The sequence below is a fragment of the Scomber japonicus genome, chromosome 4 (genome assembly GCF_027409825.1).
Source record: "Scomber japonicus isolate fScoJap1 chromosome 4, fScoJap1.pri, whole genome shotgun sequence".
NCBI classification, from domain to species: Eukaryota; Metazoa; Chordata; class Actinopteri; order Scombriformes; family Scombridae; genus Scomber; species Scomber japonicus.
Window position 1 is genome coordinate 19,435,403 of NC_070581.1, and position 12,794 is coordinate 19,448,196.

Sequence of the window (12,794 nt, forward strand, 5' to 3'; positions counted from 1 at the left end):
ATATCTTAACATTCGATATGGCAGTTCTGTCAATCTGTAGCAGTGTGAAATGTGTTCTTTGGTCATAAATGTATCCTACAAACTATGAAATGAGTGGAGGCGGTTTGTCTGAGGACCAACTGATGTAGATTGAACAATAAATGATATTGGGAGGAAAAGCTGTGCTGTGTTTACATGTTGTTTTGTACTGCGTACATAGGCACACCGATCATATATTCCTGTAGGTTTGTGTGTTGCCTTCTCTTAGCACTCTCTATCCTAAAATATCCCCCTGACTGGGACGGTTTAACTGCACGCATCTGTCCAATCAAACACATTCATGAAAGCTTCATGGGCAATCGAAGTTGCATGACAACAAGTAATCATGAATAAACGCCAATAAGTTGACTCTCTTTTTCAGTGATGTTTAGACAGTATAGTTTTGTTGTCCCCTTGTCAAATATAGCATCATGGGATCTAGCATGGAGTGGCATGGCAATATCCAACTGAGTTTCTATTCTAGGCTCTAATGTCACATTATTTTAATTGAAATGCTAAAAAAGTCTCATTTTGTTTTTAGTTGCCAATTTGGATTGTCAAAAACATCACCAACTGAACATGATTCAAAAAGAAATAGCAGTGTCATTCGCAATCCAGCAAAAACACAGGGAGGCAAATTCTGTATGGGACTTTTATTGTAATGCCCTCATAAGACATGTTTGTTTCTGCAAGGACATCTAGTGGCCACACGTGGTCACAGCAACTAACATCATTTACAATAACAATACCTGTAACCAGCGTTGTGTAGTGAGTTGTTTTTTTTTTTTTTTTGGTAATGTGACATTTTCAGTAACAAGTAGCTAATTTATCAATGTTTTTAAGTGATAATCTCTCATTTATTGGGATGTGTTTTTACTGTCATACCTTGGCCTCCGGGACTGAAAAACGACGCCAACGCTGTAGCACCAAAATACTGCAGGTCCTGGAATCGCAATGCTGGTTTCACACATACGTAACATCCGTGACGTCACCCATTGGTTTGTGGACTGCTGCTCGGAAGCATGCTCGGAAGCCAATAGTATCGAATCTTGGCAGCGCCATCTTGAAAATTTCAGGTGCATGCCGGGAAAAAAAGAACACGGATTCTACTTATATGGGCATGAGGCGGAGTCATGGACGGAAGTATGGGCGGGACCAACGGCGGAGCGGGGAGGCTGCGATTGGTTGCGAGGGCTGGATCTCAAGGACATTGGTCAATCAACCTGTCAATCACAACGTAGCCACGTAGCCTGCTTTATCGTCAAATATAAAATCAGAGAGGCCAAAATTTCACAAATGAACACCAGACTGCATTGAAGAAGGCTTTAAACTAGCGATTGAGACCATAAACATATTTTGAAAACGTTTACTGAGGTTAGAAATCAAGTGAGAAGTTGGTGAATTCTCCATTGACTTGTATAGAGCCGGAAGTCTTCTTGAACACAAAACGATCGCCCCCTGGTGGCCTTTTGATAGAATGCAGCTCTAAGTTACTTCCGCATTGGCTTCTTTTTAGAGGACAGGAACTCCCCGCCTTTCACAAGAGTCAATACATCCATGGTCAATCCTCATAGACCTCATGTTAAAATGCCAGGTCACTATAGTTTACCGGTTTAAAGTTTAGCCTAAGGCTTACATTTAAATGCTGCTTTGAGCAACAGGTGCGCAAGTACCATGACTTAACCCCAAAACTCCTTAAGATTGAGGTTTCAGTCCATGAAAATTAACTAAAAAAATTGTGTTCAGCATATGGTTGTACTATTAAACCATCTAAGGAGTTGGATGTTCATTTTTTGTGGTAAGTACATTTTGTTTTAATGGTTTTCCCGCTAACGAACATTTAGCATGATCGCAGTTAATCATAGACTACAAATGCACCAAGCCAGCACCTAAACACTAGTAGGCTAAAGGTCAGCTCCACGTCTTTCCTCCAAATAGTCACTTCTGGTACTAAAAGTCCAAAATGGTCCAGGCCTCTATACATTCATCTTCAAAACGGTTCAAAACCTCAAACCACTGTGTGACACCATGGTGGTTTAATAGAGTTTATATCGATTGTCCATTGTACAACGAAATTTAGATGCAACCCTTATTAGTGCAAATTATGAATGTGCAAAGATAAAAAAAAAAAAAAAACCTTAAGTAGCACATATTATGGAGGCTAAAAGAGGAAGTGCCTACAGGTAGGGCCTAACTCTAAAGTTAACTAAATGTGCGTAACTTCTTAGCTGCAGAGTTGTAGTTGAACTGCAGTAGATATAACAATTCTATGGAAATATTATTATTTTTCCCCCCTGTGATGTACCAGCATTTTGGATGTTGTTAAATGTGAATATTTTATGGTTTCGTAGGTCTTCTTTGATAGTAGGCTAAACTAAATGTCTTTGGATTGTGAACAGTTGGTTGTGACAAAACAAAACATTTGAGGTTGCCTCCTGGGCTTTGGGATGTTGGTAATCAACAGCTAATTGATTAATCGAGAAAAATAATCAACAGATGACTCAATAATGAAAATAGCTGTTTGTAGACCTAATGATTCAACCTCAACCCCTTCAAACAAGTTATCTTTAAGAAGCATAATCCAACCCCAAGGGATCATGTCAAGACTACTTAGTAAGTACGTTGTTGCATAATGTAATATGTAATATATGTAATACTCTGTGGACCAAAGAAATTAACAGATACACAATTTAAGAAAATGCCAATATTTCCATTAGGAATTGTGGTTAATGGGGCCAACAATGAGACTATGGAGAACAGAAGTAAAGATTGCACACCATAGACTGTTGTAGACCATTGACTGAATCAGATATGTGATGTTTAAAAGTCTAAAAACCCTGTGAGGCCTTGTAGTACACAGATGAATCCTTTCATCGACACATTTCTTCAGTTTTTTTGGAATAATCTATTTTGTCATTTACAGGGACCATTTTGGTTGTTCATGTTTCACAGATGTATTGTAGAAAACTTGCTGTCTGATACAGCGATACACAACAGGAAGATTGAAGTTGCTTGCATGTATTTTGCATTGAGCGTGTCATTTCACAACATAGCCACTAGAGGTCAGGATAGTAGTGCATTCAGTAATGCATAATGCCGTGAACAACTGTATCCTGAATTAGCAGTGTGTACATTTATACACAGTGGTAGTTAAATGTGATGATATTCTCCCTAGAAGACAGAGACCAGATGTAGTGAACAATTTTTCACAAATGCATGTTGTAGTTTATTCAAATTTCTTATTTTCTGGCACTTTTTAAGACAAATCCTGAGTAGTATACGCTTCTTTTCAATAAAAAGCACATTGTTGTGTGTTCCCTAATTAATCATATCTCTATAAGAAATAACACTTAAGAATAAAAAGTCATCGATAGTAGATCGGGTTGCATATTTTTCAAAAAATTGTAATTGGAGTGTTATTGCCAAGATTTTGCCAAGAAAATATAGGTTTTTACTTATGTGATTGTGCTCCACATCTGTGCATAGAATGTGTAACTTAACATAACATCCTCTAGATGTCGGTGTTTGCTTGGGATTTTGTCAGCTGCTTCTGAATACATTGTAACTGAATGAATGATATTATATATGAAGATTTACACCTTCTGTGACTAATTGACAATTAAATGTATTCATATATTCAAGCCAAAAGTAAAGATTGTATTCAAATGATTGTTTTTTGAATGAATTTTAACATTACACGACTAGAGCTGCATATCCAATTGAATAAATAATGTGCAAAAATATTCAAGGATGAGTAAAAAAAAAAGAGAAGACGAATCATCAGCTTTTTAAGACAGGGGCAAATATTTTTTTATATGACAGTGAAGCTGCAGACTTTTATTTGACCAAAACTTCCCTCAGTGATCCATAATTTCCCTTCTTTTTCTGAGACATGCACAGAAGAGTCATGTTTAGTTGTTTGTTGTTAATCTCTCCCCGTGCAGAACTCCAGAGCGAGGATCCTCAGAGTGCTCAAAGCTGGGGATTCGGACTTTGTGGCCGCAGCCTGTGCAGAGACAGATAGGCCTGCCTGTTTTATATGTAAAGCTGCCAGCCAGAAAGCATGGGCCCGCAGGGTACTCCGCACAACTCCTTTGTTGCAGCCAAACTGTGGCGGGGTCCCACCGTCTAAGCTGCTTTGCATTCTGGGAGCACAAGAGATGGGAAGGACACTAAGATTGGGAGGTGGGTAAAGTTGGACATTTTCAGGGTTCCATGTTCACATGCTCTTTACATAGCTTGCTCTGCAATGGCAGAGGACAAACTACACTCATCTTCCTCTTTTACTGTTCAACCTTTCCAGTTCTTCCAAATCTCTTTTTATAGTCCATGTTTGGTGTGTCCACAGTGGTAAATAGAGATAATATTAGCCCTTCAGTGCCTGGGATTATTCTGTACTGTCAATCACTGATTTGGCCCAATGGGGCACTTTGATGTGTGTTAGGACTCGGTGAGTCGACTATTAATTGAACATCACAGTCAAGCCAATCAAAGCCTCTGAGTTCCTCATCCTCTATCAGCACAGCCGCAGTGAATGGCCTCATTTTAGCCTCTTGGGTATGTTATCGTTGCAAATGAGTTGGTTATCAACAAGACAGACTATGGAGCTTAAACAAATAAACAGTCCAAGGGTAGTTCAGTGGAGCTCCACTGTGTGCTGCTCTACAGTTTGTTTGAACATGTGCTGGGTAGTTTTATGAATATGTGCATTTTGTTTTGATTTCTTGCACACAGATTGAGCTCTAGAGATAAATATTTGCTGTTATGGAAGGTTGAAAATAGGTTGTTTTTTTTGGCAGGCGGAAGGCTAAATGCTTAGGCTGAACCTCTGAATATGAAAAACTGTAATGAAATGACTGAAAGTAGGCTATACAGTGTTTAGTCACTTGATATGCAGCCCAATGTTAGCAAAACAACAAAGAGAAAGAAGGCGTTAAGGAAGAGGTGGGCTATTTGGTTGTACTCGGTCTCACTGTAATTTCCTGTAACAGGGGGCATGGCTCTCATTCTCTAGGCAAACAGTTCGCCTTTGAAGAATGATTTGAAAATATACATTTTAATAAGGTGCACTGAGGCACGGCCAACGAAACAAGAAAAAAGATAAAAAGGAGATTGCATATCTGAAAAAAGCTGATGATGGGAGGGAGGGAGGGGGCAAATAAAGGAGAGACAGAGAATAATGGGGGTAAGGAGAGGACTTGTAACAGCAAGGTGTTTTTTCTTTAATTGAAGTGGCTGGGGGAATGTAAAATAGAATCGAACGCTTTGGGCAAATCAGTTGTGAACACGTTGTGAATGTAGAGAACTTTAGTGCTGTTTTTAATCTGCTACACAAAATAATGCAAATATCACAGTCGTCTGCGCTGGCTGCCTGTTATTTCTCCGCATAATGAAGCCACCTCTCCCATCAAGTCTTTTCTTTCAGGCAATCAGACAGCTGCTTGAGTCATTTCACACTGTTTGTTTGAAAATGGAAAAGAAAATTGACAAGTTTACTCCCTAATACAAAAGTCTCACTATCTACACAATTTGTGCATTGGATTTTTTTGACTTGTTATTGTCGTGGACACACCTCAACCTTTCGTCACCCTCTAAGCCGTTCTCTCGTTCCTCACTCATCTCTTATTTCTATACTCTCTCTTTCCCATCCTTCTATTTTTAGGCAGAGTGTCTTTAATTATGCATGTTGTCATAGTGCTTTTAGTATTACTGATGTTTAAGACACACACACACACACACACACACACACACACACACACACACACACACACACACACACACACACACACACACACACCCCTAAATCCCTGCTTTCTGTTTGTTTACCTGGCTGGATTTGCTTCTGAACACAAACTCAGTGTGAGGACACTGTGTAAAATGTAATTTATAAGGTGACAGCAGAGCAGACATGACGGTGTAGAAGAGGAGAAAAAGAGACAGACTAGATGGATGATAAAGCATGCATACCTGCATATATATATTTTCTCCTGTTATCCCTGTTTATTTAATATTAGTCTTGAAAGTTACTGATTTTTATACTGCAGCTTTTGATGCCATGAAAAACAGAAGACTTTACAGCGAAGAATGTTTAAAAGAGTTTTGTAAAATGATTCTATGTGGTTTTTAGTGTGCAGAAACGTCAACCTGGCTGTTGCAAATCAGAAGTGTAGATTGACATGCTGATTTCTCACCATGTTGGCACGTACTGATTTCCAACAAGACACACTCTAAACACCAGCTTATTTGGCCCGGCAAATTTTCCTCTTTCTCTGCCTCTGTCATGCTGTGCTCCAGTTGCTTTCAATTAACTGGCTTGTCTTTCTTTTGCACCTTCGTCTTTCTCTTGTTTATGCTTTGGCAGACGGCTTGCTCCTGTGTCTCTCTCTCTCTCTCTCTCTCTCTCTCTCTCTCTCTCTCTCTCTCTCTCTCTCTCTCTCTCTCTCTCTCTCTCTCTCTCTCTCTCTCTCTCTCTCTCTCTCTCTCTGTGTCTCTCTGTGTCTCTCTGTCCTCTCACCTGTGTTCTTCAGGCCAGTTGTTTTTTTTTTCATCTCCCAATGCGTCTTCTGGTTAAGCTCTGTCCACCCTCTTTCTCCTCTGCTTCTTTCATCTCCTCTCTGACCATCTCCATCCCTCGTCACCCAGGCGCTCCATTGTTTTGATATATGACCTAATTACTTGGCTAATTGAGGTTCTTGTAGCACCACCACAGGTTTGGTGGTGGGGAACTGTACTGTATCTCGTCCCGTTTACAGTGCATATGAAGGTCACAGTGAGTGTGACTGTTTTCTCTTTCTACTCACTTTGTGTCAACTACTGTACGCATAGTCACCAATGCCACAGTTCCCTTGGCAATAATATGACTTGCAGTCTTCATTCAGCTCATTTCTCTCACAAATGGCTCAATGTTCTGAAACTTATCTCTGAACAAAGGAAATGACTGGTGTATAATTGCTTTTAAACACAATTATGTTCTCTAATATGCATCCCATTCTGTAGATTTTTTTTGATGACAAATTAATCTTTGGTGCCCTTTTAAAGAAAGCCTGAAGCACCCATTTCACTCTCCTCTCCTCCTGCTTTTCATAGGATATCTTGCCCTCTTCATTTCCCACTCTTTTCTTTACTTTTGCTGAACAAGCTGTTTCTTTCTTTCAGTATTGACTGCTTGTGAGAAGATAGCAGATGTAGGACTATACAGTCTGCGTCTCCTCCCGATCTGTCTGCTATATGAGAGGTGTCTTTATTCTTACTTTCTGCTTACTATAACTTCAGAGGGGTTGTGTTGATCTTGGAGGCATTTGCCAAATATGTAACAATATAAATATACAATAAAAGTACAAAAACAGGCACTGATTTGTTAAATGTGTGGCATTTTATATGCTTGTTTGTAACTTTTAAGATTCCTGTTGGTGAAAGTCTCATTTTCCAGGTTAGATTTAATTTTACTTAAATTTTACTGTCTTGTAAATGTATTTTTGTATTTTAAAGCGATGGTTCGGCGTAATTTCGACCTAACGTCATATGCACCATGAGGTCTATCTAAACTAAAAAATAGTGGAGTTAGAGCCATCAGCCAAATGGCTTAGTACAGGCGCTAACAGGACCACCAGTGTATCTCGTAAATTACCCCACTAATAATGCCTGGATTGTTATCAAACTTCTACAGTAGTTCAAATAGGGACTGCTGTAAACATCGTCGAAATATCGCACAGATCTCTAGATGTGCTGTGCGGGTGTCTCGCGAGACCACACGGTATTACAGTGATCATGCAATATTTCGACGATGTTTACAGGTTTAGCAGTAGCAGCAGAGTAAAAGCCATCAGGTAAGTGTTATTTTAATAAACTCCTGATGTACTTACAGTTTTTCAATGCATCGATTTATGAGTAAAGACCCTATTTGTGCTACTGTAGAAGTTTGATAACAATCCAGGCATTAGTGGGGTAATTTACGAGATACACTGGTGGTCCCGTTAGCGCCTGTACTAAGCCATTCGGCTGATGGCTCTAACGCCACTATTTTCCAACCAAATGAAAAGAACGGCTGAGGTGGTGTTTAGATAGACCTCATGGTGCATATGACGCTAGGTCGAAATTACCTATTATAATTATAATTAAAATTTAAGTGTTGAGTGATATATTGTGTAATATTATACAGTATTTTTAAGTGAGAACTTATTTTTATAACTAGATAGCTTGAAAAAACCAACTACCAGTGTAAACATGGCCCAAGCCATTTTGGTTCCTAAAGAAAATGATTTGATCAGCTTAATTCAGTGAAGTGCAAGCATCAAAAAGTTTAACACATGATTATTTTTTGAAATGCCCTAAATTATTTATCAATATGAATAGAGGACTTCAATTTATAATTTCTTCCTGGAAGCTGTTAGGGTCTGAGCAGCTGCTAACTGTATCCTACTTATGCCTTGTGCAAGTTATGCACATATTTTTAGGTGAGAAAATGAGAACATTAGCCTATAGATAGATAGTCTTTTGCACCTTTTTTTCAGAACTTTAATCTGTCAGCAACTACTTTTCATAGTACATTGTCTGTTTTGCTATACCTCTTATTATTCAGGAATAGTACGAGGCATCTCTAAAGTAATAATTTTAGATTTGATAAGGTGAATACACAAATGTGCTGGAATAGTATCTCATAAGAAAAACGATCTCCCTTTTTCTCAGTTTGCTAAAATGGCATCTAAACACCCAGAGCAATTTTGTGAAGAAGCGATGCCAGTTTGGAAAATTAGGCTACCTTTCACAAGCACCAGAGGATTCTCTTAAGACTTCAAATCAATCTGTGCGCATAAGCTTTTTAATGATCTATTCAACCCAGTGTACTCTATGTTGACAGCCGCTATTGAGGATGATTTTCCCCAAAAGCTTTCACTTTCCATCTGCTTTAACCCTCCTTCAGATAACCGACTTGTACAAGCACAGTCAGCCTTGCTTTTACCAACATCAGAGATCAAATGTTTCTTTCAAGGACACGATTGCTGGTAAGGGAGGAAAGCCCAGTCATCATTCATGTTCCCTATCCTGATTTCACAGGTGATGCACCAGGCATAAGCTCATCTCTCTCACATTGAGGCTACCACTGCCCCCTGCTGTGTTCATCATGGCAAGCTCGGCGCAGTTTGTCCTTGTTTTCTCAGGCCATGAATCTTGAATGTAGTAGATATTTTGATCCATGACAGTGCGTATTCCTCAGGCAGCTGTGCTCCATCTCGTCAGATACAGATGTCTGCTTCTCCGCCAGTGCTGATGGGGGAAAGTCTTTGGCATCTCATTATTAATTGAATTAAGGGAGGTATTTCTGGAGCAAGGTGAGTTCTGAGCCTGGTAACAAAGAATTATTTATGGTGTGCTTTAAAATTCCCAGGCACTAATGGGACAGAGCCCATCACTGTCCGTACGGATAAGAACGTTGATGCTCACACACAGACACAATCTCCTGCTTCCACTTAAATACAAACCGGCCTGGACAGAGTAGCTTTGAGTTAGCAGCAGACAGCGTATGAAATATAACAACACCGTTGACACATAAAATAGACAGTAGGTGACTAATGTCTAACAGGGACTGGCTTTTTAGATAGAACAGTAGTAGGGAGTAATTAGCATCCTAATGACCATTTAGAAAGATTCTTAGAAACCAAAATGTCAATTGTGCAGTTCCCTAAAATCCAAATGTAGACAGGCTCTAAAAGGAATCTCTTGGAAAATGGCAGGGCATAAAATTGCTGAAAATCTCCATATTTGGCGACTGTGATAAAAAAGAAAATTCACATGTGCTGCAAGTGAAGCTCAGCATATCCGGTTTAATCACGCCTACCCTTCTCCACTGATCCTTTATTCTGTACTGGTATACTGAATTAACCTCGGTGCTAATGAGCTGCAAGAGATACAGAATAGCTGGTATAGCCCCGAGGTCAAACTAGGGACACTAGAAAAGGAAACATGGCCGTACAGGGATGAAGCTCTCGCACTTATCATGCAGTAGTCATGTATAGTTTGTATGATATTCTTTCTCAGAGGTTTAAGACCTTTCCACCCTAGATTGGGAAATGCTCTTTCAGTAATATAAAAGGCATGCCATTATTTTATTAGGTCTATGTACACTAATACTGAATGATCAATAACACAGAACATACAGTATTAGTTGCATGGGAAATACACCTAGAGCACACAGCATAATCTTACTTGTATAATATTGGGACCCATGTCTAAATTTATCTTTCAATTAAAACAATTTGCAAAAAACAAATGAGATTATAAGATAAGATATTAGTTTGCCTGTGTCACATTACATATAAGGATTGAAAGCCATCAATGTTGGAAGGAAAAGGAACTAGTACTATCAGAAAAGTGAGAATGATATTTTTTTGCTGTAATGTCAGATAAGGCCCAGTTGCCATCAGCTTGGGTACACCCTGCTCTCCAAAATCAGGTATGATTACAGCATTGAGAACTGAGGAAAAAGAGGGTAAGAGGGGTCGTGGGTGTGCGAAGATGGAAAGAAGGGCTGGGTCATTAGTCTTTCATGTTTTTTCTTCTTTTTTTTCTTTCCTCTGATGTGACCTGTGACTGTATCGCCTTCACATGTCTTACATAAAGTGTGTCTGTGCAGTACTTAATAATCTATGAACATATTAAAACATCCATTTATCAGTGCTTTATTTTGTTTATGTCCTCTAATAACGTCAGGTCACACTCACTGCATTTATAACCTCAGACCCATGGCAACTGCATGCTACACATCAGTTTCAAGGTTGACTATGCTGTGTAAAAGAATCCCTCACTAATCCAGACTTTAGCCTCCTACCTCACTGCCCCATCCATCCAGAAAATCTCCTGGGACATGCCTTTGGCTCACATGCATGAATCTATCATTAGGAATTATGTAGAAAAGTGGTTGCTTCTAGCAAGTAAATATAACTGATATCCACCCTCCCCCAAAGTACCTATGACTTTTAGGTCATGGCGAGAAGCTCATTTTAACAGTGTATTGGAATTCATGTGGGATCATGCACAGGGTCCTTGTCAGATGTGTGACTTTTAATCAAAGTACAGAGGAGGAGGGTGATCCAATGTAGAAGCCTTTACATGATCACTTTACCTCACCTCATTCAGTACTCATTCTTACCCTGTGGTAATGGTAAATAATGACCTGCCATTGAAACAGGATAAAAAGTGTAAGTGATCTGAACAAGACAACAGCAAAAGGACAGAAGAGGAATGAAAATAACAAATAATAAGGAAGACAGAACTAAATGATCCCTGTCACCCTCTAGTTTCTTTTTACTTGGTCATCCACTCCACTTATTATAGCTGCTATTATTCAGACCACAAAGTACTGTAGAGTGAAATGGTCCTGCTATGCTCAGTGATTTCACGGTGCACAAAAACACTTGACATTCAAGAACTCTCAGGGGGAACTTTAGTCTTGTGGATAAAAACTCCAAATCAGTAAAGAAAAATCAGTTGATCAAAACAGCATTTATTTTTTCTTTTTGGTTTCCAAGAATGAGTAAACCATTTTAAAATGTTATATGTCATCTTTTTACCTCAGGGGATACATGATGGTGTTATGACTGTTAACTTGGCAATAGTTTCTCCATATGAATGGCAACACCAGATATGAACATGCTGTGACAGAAACAGAAGGAAGAAGAGATGATCAGAAACAAGAAGGTAAATAACATAAAAAGAGATATTCATTTAACTTCAAAGTTTCTCTCTTAATACTGAAATATTTTCATATGTTTGAGTCAATCAATCAATCAAACTTAATTTGTATACAAGCTTTCATACAGGTCAGTGAAATTCAAAGGTATCAGGTAAATGAACTTGAAGAAAAACAAAAATGCACCTTTTCCAAGGGGTACTCCAACATTTTAGTATGGGGGACTTTCAGGAGTCTGAAGCAGCAGAGGTTTGTTGGAAGGTTTTGGTGTTTGAAAACCACTTGATCATGTATTTAATGGAACTGGATCATGTTATTTGTTAGACTCATTGTGTCTGGTAAGTCTTTCAAACTCCATGCCCTCAGTTAGTAACAGTGATTCTGTAACAAGATAACCTACAGTCTCAGATGAACAGAACAACTGCAAACATCTGTTTAAATCAGCTTTAACACTTTAACACATGTTCTGTGTTTAGGTGTGTGCAAGTGTACAGTGTATTGCAACAGGAAAGTGTTGATGCTTTGATTGGTTGAGCAGGCTATTTGCTTTATGAGTAGAATAATCAAGAAAAAAAGAAAAAGAAAAAAGAAGAAAAGTTTCTCTCATTGGCCTTGTGTGTTGCCAGGAAGTGCATCGCCATCACATGGAAGTCTGACTCCCAACTTTCAGAAATGAATAGCTGTGTTCCACTTGAAATAATTACATATACACTCAGAAAAGACTATAATACTTTTACAGAGATGTGGCAACCCTATTTGGTATATATTGACACATTGTCAGCCTCTATGATGGACGGGTTGTAGATTTAAAAGCTTCTGTCTACCTTGCCTCTCATTGTTATTATTTCTCTTTTTTATTTTTTTATTTTATTTTTTCTTTCAATTTGTTGGTGGGTGGGTTGGGGAGGAGGAGTTTGGAGTTCTGTGTTTGTGTTTTCATGTATATCTTAAAAAATGCTGAAAATAAAATAGAGTAGAATAATCATGCAACAGCTGTTAAAAGTATGTGCAGTACGCCTCTTTTTATTAAGTTTGTCTCATTGTATTATCAGACCGGATCTCCACTCTGCATCTGTTACTGTGCAGGCTG